This window comes from Solanum dulcamara, chromosome 12 (assembly GCF_947179165.1).
Source record: "Solanum dulcamara chromosome 12, daSolDulc1.2, whole genome shotgun sequence".
Taxonomy (NCBI): Eukaryota; Viridiplantae; Streptophyta; class Magnoliopsida; order Solanales; family Solanaceae; genus Solanum; species Solanum dulcamara.
This window is the reverse complement of record NC_077248.1, coordinates 45,376,229-45,384,171: the sequence shown is the minus strand read 5'-3', so window position 1 is coordinate 45,384,171 and position 7,943 is coordinate 45,376,229.

Here is a 7,943-nt window from a genome sequence, read left to right as displayed (position 1 = left end):
AGGAAAGTAGCTATAAACAACAATTACAATCTATTGAGAGATAGTAAACAATGATAATCTCAATGAGTAATTGTACATAACTCAATAGACGAAAAATTAACTCATCAACTCAATGTATATAAGGACTCAAACTGAACTCTAGACTTAACCTCGACTCAATAAAAATATAGGGAACGTGGACGAGCTTTCCCTTCCTCTTCCAATAGCATTTGTGACAAAAGATCCTCCAACTACTCTATCACTTTCCCTGCCTTTTAGAATAGATTGACTTTGGCGACTTCTTTTCACAGCAGGTTTGTCAGTACATATTCAAGGTGGATTGATATTGTAAGAAAATCTATTTTGAGGTGTATCATTGGTTGGATTGATTGAGATGAAATCATTTCAGGCTGATAGACAAGAACACAAGAAAATTAATTCAAAAGGATGAATGCAAAATAAATTCAAAAATTGAATATAAAGTAATTATTACCATTGATTTACTAGAAGATTTGTTGTCACCTAATTGATGACATATTGAACAAATCATATTCGCCCCTTTCTTTGACAAATTTCTGTTGTTTTCTCCTACTTCTTTCGGGTGTTCCAATAATAGAAGGATTTTTGGATTTATTCCACATTTTAATATTAGGAATAGGTTGTATCAAGTATTGGTAAGACTTTATGAATACTTCATGTTTGTACCAACCTTCAATTTCATTCTCAGTTTTTTAATGTAAAGTGATAGAAGCCACACACCATATGAGGACATGGAATTCCTCTCAACTACCAAATTCTTCAAGTACAAAAGTCCTTCTTACTTGGTCAACAATAAACCTAATATCACCCTGACTAATCTCAAATTCAGAATCCCCATTTCGTAATATTTTACACCTCTCAGAGACATTCTTGTTTTCTTCTAAGATTAACTTCCCACTGTCAAAATATGTATTATTCAAGTATTAGCGGATCTCCTCATATAGACATGTGTATTCATAAGTTTGTGTCTGAGTTCCTCTAACATAGTAATTATTGACTTATGTTTAGGACCGACTATCCAAGGATAAAAGGGTTTTAGACATGTTATTTTCAAAACATCACCGTTAGAAGATGTAGGGAAAAAAACTCCCTGCACCAAAGTTTTTTGTTGCATGCTAGTAGCTCTTCACATATATCTTCATCAGATTTTGCAAATTCATGCTTAAACTTCACTTCAAATTAAGCCTTAGCACATAGCCAAAATTGATTCCTTCTTTCTCCTCCAATTATTGGACCAATTAGACCATATATGTCCAACACACATCCTTTGCTCTGCATTAGGTAAAGCTCTTGAATAGTTTGAATAAGAACCTAAAAAATATAAAAATTAGAAAGAATTTCTCAAACACTATAAAATAAAATAAAGAAGTGAGTTGTAAAGAATAATGATCATCGAACGAGTACCTTTTGACAATCTAAGTATCATTAAGCCAACACCACCTTCTTACTCCAAATATGAAATCAAATATTCAATGAACCAAGTCCAAGAATGTTTAGTCTCTTAATCAACAACAACCCGTGCTGCGGGAAACATTTGGTTGTTCCCATTTTCATCAACAGCTATTAGTAACTCACCTTTACATAATCCCTTCAAAAAGCATTTATTGAGTCCAATAATTTTCCTCAATCCTTCTGACCAACCCCTTTTAAGTTCATCAACACATATATAAGAATACACAAACAAGTCATTTCTAGGTATTGTATCCTTCTTTGTCCTAACCTAACAAGAACATTGTAATGACCTTGAAGATTATTTTTGATATTTTAAATAAAATTACCATTTTATCCCTTCTATTAGTTTTTTTGAATCACTTTTGATTGGGTACGAAAGCTGGGTTTTGGAAAGCTTGTGAAAAATTATGGTTTTGCCAAAGAAATGAGTTTTAAAGTCTTAAGTTTTCAAATTTATAGTTGGAGTCATTTGAAGTTTTGAGTCTCCGAATCGAATTTTGTTGATTCCATCAGTCCCAAAATGTGGAAATTGGTCTAGAAAAGTGGTCAGAACCAGATTTGGAGTTGAAATATGGATTTTAGGTCCGAAGTTTGAAATTTAGTTAAATTTTGACTTTGGTCAATATTTGGGGTTCGGGTGCTCGAAATTAATTTTTGATGGTTCCAATAGTTTTGAGAGGTGATTCTAATGCTAGAAATGGATTTGTTGTAATATTTAGAGGTACCGAGGGTATTTTGGATATTTCAAGCACTAAAGCTAATTTAGTTGCAACTTATCAAATATCACGTCAAGGACACCTCAAATTCCGATTCCAATGACTCCATTGAGTCTGGAACATTGAACTTAGTAGAGTTGCATATATGGTTTGTGTACATGGGGTTCTAAATGAATCTCGAGCATCTCAACTCCAATTTACTCAATTTATGACTATGAAGCCTTTATCAAATGCCAAGAGGGTGCTGAGACAAGCCCACGACTACCCCAAAGAAATTACCTAAAAGAATAAATGAATTAAATTGATTCCTCTAGAAGCAAGGAGGTCTCGCCACTATTAGAAAAGAAATGGATCTTCAGCGGAGCACCTATTGATGATCCCAAGCACCTTTACCTGTATCATAAAATGATGCAGACCAAATAGTGTCAGTATATGTGAGTATGTAAGATAGTTGGAAAGGAATACAATCAACAATACTAAACCTCATGCAATTCAACTCAAAGGACTTACTCTGAAATGACTCAACTCAATAAGCATGCAAGTTTAAAAATAAACGGTGCTTTGAAAATAGAGTCAATGATATGCAACTCAACCAAATCAACCATTCATTTTAGGGAGTTTTTCTTGCAGACAACCATCACTTATGAGCTAGTGATGATATAACACTTTGCACTGCCATTACCCCAGTCATCCAATATATTGCCAGGGTAAGGGTTGATCAACCTCATTCGATCCACCATCAATAAAAGCCCATGGTTTTCGTACTAGAGAGGGATGGTCTTTATCCTACACTGACTACGTAGTTTATGATATTCGAGTTATTATTTACTCTTACCCAAATTAGTGCTCGATACTACTCCCACAACACTCAATATGCTCATATACTCAACCAAATCAATTCATTCAAATCATCTCATCTACTCTCATTGGACTCTCATCAATCTCCATCTCATCTCAAATATCAACTCTTTTATTTAGAAAAAAAACATACTTTCAGACTCAATTACAATCAATGCTCATGCTCAAATTAGTTTCTTTTTGTAAAACATGCTTTCAAAAATATTCACATCTCATCAAAGCTTTCTATATTTTAATAAATCTCCATCTCATCTCAATCGTCAACTCTTTTATTTAGGAAAAAACATATTTTTAGACTCATTTACAATCACTGCTAATGCTCAAATTAGATTCATTCAGTAAAACATGCTTTCAAAAATATTCACATCTCATCAAAGATCTTTCTCAATTTAAATCAATCATAAAAGACCTCAGACTCATTTAGACTCAATAATATATATATATATATATATATATATATATATATATATATATATATATATATATATATATATATCATTTTAGTTCAATTCACTCTCTTCATCAATGCCTGAAAGTCATCATTCTTACTCAAAAATATACATGTCCAAGTCATATTCATCCATCAATTGAGGTTCATAGGAAAGTAGCCATGAACAACAATTACAATCTATTGAGAGATAGTAAACAACGATAATCTCAATGAATAATTATACATAACTTAATAGAAGAAGAATTAACTCATGAACTCAATGTATATAAGGACTCAAACTGAACTCTAGACTCAATCTCGACTCAATAAAGATGTAGGTAATGTGGAAGAACTTAGTCCAACATTTGGATAATCCTTAAATACCTAAAAATCAAAGGAACGATCGTGATTTGAAGAAATTACTTGAAAACCTTAAACCCTAGCTTTCTTTCTTCTCTCCAATCGTTTCTCTCAAAAGTTATATGTGTGAATGAGTGGAAAATCCCATTTTGGTATTTTAAGGGACTTATTTCTTGTCCCTAAATATGTAGGGTTCAATTGGAAAAAATGGATAAAGACCAGAATGTCCTTCATTAAAGATTAAGTGGGACACCTTCCCGGGAGGCCACCACGACCTGTGGAGCTTACCATAATCCGTGGTGATGGTCATGGTCCTAAAACTTACGCTAGATTGGGAGAGGTGGCTACCCCGAAGACCACTAAGTCTATGGTACTCACCATGGGTCATGGTCCTCCTACGTGGTCCTCTCCTTCCTTAAGGGTCTTGGTGGTCAAGTTCACATATGGCTTCACAGTCCGTAGTACGCACCACGGGCCGTAGAGCCCTCTGCGTACCTTTCCCCTTTTTCCCCTAATCAAGGACACCACCACAGAGACATTCTTGTTTTCTTCTAAGATTAACTTCCCACTGTCAAAATATGTATTATTCAAGTATTAGCGGATCTCCTCATATAGACATGTGTATTCATAAGTTTGTGTCTGAGTTCCTCTAACATAGTAATTATTGACTTATGTTTAGGACCGACTATCCAAGGATAAAAGGGTTTTAGACATGTTATTTTCAAAACATCACCGTTAGAAGATGTAGGGAAAAAAACTCCCTGCACCAAAGTTTTTTGTTGCATGCTAGTAGCTCTTCACATATATCTTCATCAGATTTTGCAAATTCATGCTTAAACTTCACTTCAAATTAAGCCTTAGCACATAGCCAAAATTGATTCCTTCTTTCTCCTCCAATTATTGGACCAATTAGACCATATATGTCCAACACACATCCTTTGCTCTGCATTAGGTAAAGCTCTTGAATAGTTTGAATAAGAACCTAAAAAATATAAAAATTAGAAAGAATTTCTCAAACACTATAAAATAAAATAAAGAAGTGAGTTGTAAAGAATAATGATCATCGAACGAGTACCTTTTGACAATCTAAGTATCATTAAGCCAACACCACCTTCTTACTCCAAATATGAAATCAAATATTCAATGAACCAAGTCCAAGAATGTTTAGTCTCTTAATCAACAACAACCCGTGCTGCGGGAAACATTTGGTTGTTCCCATTTTCATCAACAGCTATTAGTAACTCACCTTTACATAATCCCTTCAAAAAGCATTTATTGAGTCCAATAATTTTCCTCAATCCTTCTGACCAACCCCTTTTAAGTTCATCAACACATATATAAGAATACACAAACAAGTCATTTCTAGGTATTGTATCCTTCTTTGTCCTAACCTAACAAGAACATTGTAATGACCTTGAAGATTATTTTTGATATTTTAAATAAAATTACCATTTTATCCCTTCTATTAGTTTTTTTGAATCACTTTTGATTGGGTACGAAAGCTGGGTTTTGGAAAGCTTGTGAAAAATTATGGTTTTGCCAAAGAAATGAGTTTTAAAGTCTTAAGTTTTCAAATTTATAGTTGGAGTCATTTGAAGTTTTGAGTCTCCGAATCGAATTTTGTTGATTCCATCAGTCCCAAAATGTGGAAATTGGTCTAGAAAAGTGGTCAGAACCAGATTTGGAGTTGAAATATGGATTTTAGGTCCGAAGTTTGAAATTTAGTTAAATTTTGACTTTGGTCAATATTTGGGGTTCGGGTGCTCGAAATTAATTTTTGATGGTTCCAATAGTTTTGAGAGGTGATTCTAATGCTAGAAATGGATTTGTTGTAATATTTAGAGGTACCGAGGGTATTTTGGATATTTCAAGCACTAAAGCTAATTTAGTTGCAACTTATCAAATATCACGTCAAGGACACCTCAAATTCCGATTCCAATGACTCCATTGAGTCTGGAACATTGAACTTAGTAGAGTTGCATATATGGTTTGTGTACATGGGGTTCTAAATGAATCTCGAGCATCTCAACTCCAATTTACTCAATTTATGACTATGAAGCCTTTATCAAATGCCAAGAGGGTGCTGAGACAAGCCCACGACTACCCCAAAGAAATTACCTAAAAGAATAAATGAATTAAATTGATTCCTCTAGAAGCAAGGAGGTCTCGCCACTATTAGAAAAGAAATGGATCTTCAGCGGAGCACCTATTGATGATCCCAAGCACCTTTACCTGTATCATAAAATGATGCAGACCAAATAGTGTCAGTATATGTGAGTATGTAAGATAGTTGGAAAGGAATACAATCAACAATACTAAACCTCATGCAATTCAACTCAAAGGACTTACTCTGAAATGACTCAACTCAATAAGCATGCAAGTTTAAAAATAAACGGTGCTTTGAAAATAGAGTCAATGATATGCAACTCAACCAAATCAACCATTCATTTTAGGGAGTTTTTCTTGCAGACAACCATCACTTATGAGCTAGTGATGATATAACACTTTGCACTGCCATTACCCCAGTCATCCAATATATTGCCAGGGTAAGGGTTGATCAACCTCATTCGATCCACCATCAATAAAAGCCCATGGTTTTCGTACTAGAGAGGGATGGTCTTTATCCTACACTGACTACGTAGTTTATGATATTCGAGTTATTATTTACTCTTACCCAAATTAGTGCTCGATACTACTCCCACAACACTCAATATGCTCATATACTCAACCAAATCAATTCATTCAAATCATCTCATCTACTCTCATTGGACTCTCATCAATCTCCATCTCATCTCAAATATCAACTCTTTTATTTAGAAAAAAAACATACTTTCAGACTCAATTACAATCAATGCTCATGCTCAAATTAGTTTCTTTTTGTAAAACATGCTTTCAAAAATATTCACATCTCATCAAAGCTTTCTATATTTTAATAAATCTCCATCTCATCTCAATCGTCAACTCTTTTATTTAGGAAAAAACATATTTTTAGACTCATTTACAATCACTGCTAATGCTCAAATTAGATTCATTCAGTAAAACATGCTTTCAAAAATATTCTCATCTCATCAAAGATCTTTCTCAATTTAAATCAATCATAAAAGACCTCAGACTCATTTAGACTCAATAATATATATATATATATATATATATATATATATATATATATATATATATATATATATATATATATATATCATTTTAGTTCAATTCACTCTCTTCATCAATGCCTGAAAGTCATCATTCTTACTCAAAAATATACATGTCCAAGTCATATTCATCCATCAATTGAGGTTCATAGGAAAGTAGCCATGAACAACAATTACAATCTATTGAGAGATAGTAAACAACGATAATCTCAATGAATAATTATACATAACTTAATAGAAGAAGAATTAACTCATGAACTCAATGTATATAAGGACTCAAACTGAACTCTAGACTCAATCTCGACTCAATAAAGATGTAGGTAATGTGGAAGAACTTAGTCCAACATTTGGATAATCCTTAAATACCTAAAAATCAAAGGAACGATCGTGATTTGAAGAAATTACTTGAAAACCTTAAACCCTAGCTTTCTTTCTTCTCTCCAATCGTTTCTCTCAAAAGTTATATGTGTGAATGAGTGGAAAATCCCATTTTGGTATTTTAAGGGACTTATTTCTTGTCCCTAAATATGTAGGGTTCAATTGGAAAAAATGGATAAAGACCAGAATGTCCTTCATTAAAGATTAAGTGGGACACCTTCCCGGGAGGCCACCACGACCTGTGGAGCTTACCATAATCCGTGGTGATGGTCATGGTCCTAAAACTTACGCTAGATTGGGAGAGGTGGCTACCCCGAAGACCACTAAGTCTATGGTACTCACCATGGGTCATGGTCCTCCTACGTGGTCCTCTCCTTCCTTAAGGGTCTTGGTGGTCAAGTTCACATATGGCTTCACAGTCCGTAGTACGCACCACGGGCCGTAGAGCCCTCTGCGTACCTTTCCCCTTTTTCCCCTAATCAAGGACACCACCACAGAGACATTCTTGTTTTCTTCTAAGATTAACTTCCCACTGTCAAAATATGTATTATTCAAGTATTAGCGGATCTCCTCATATAGACA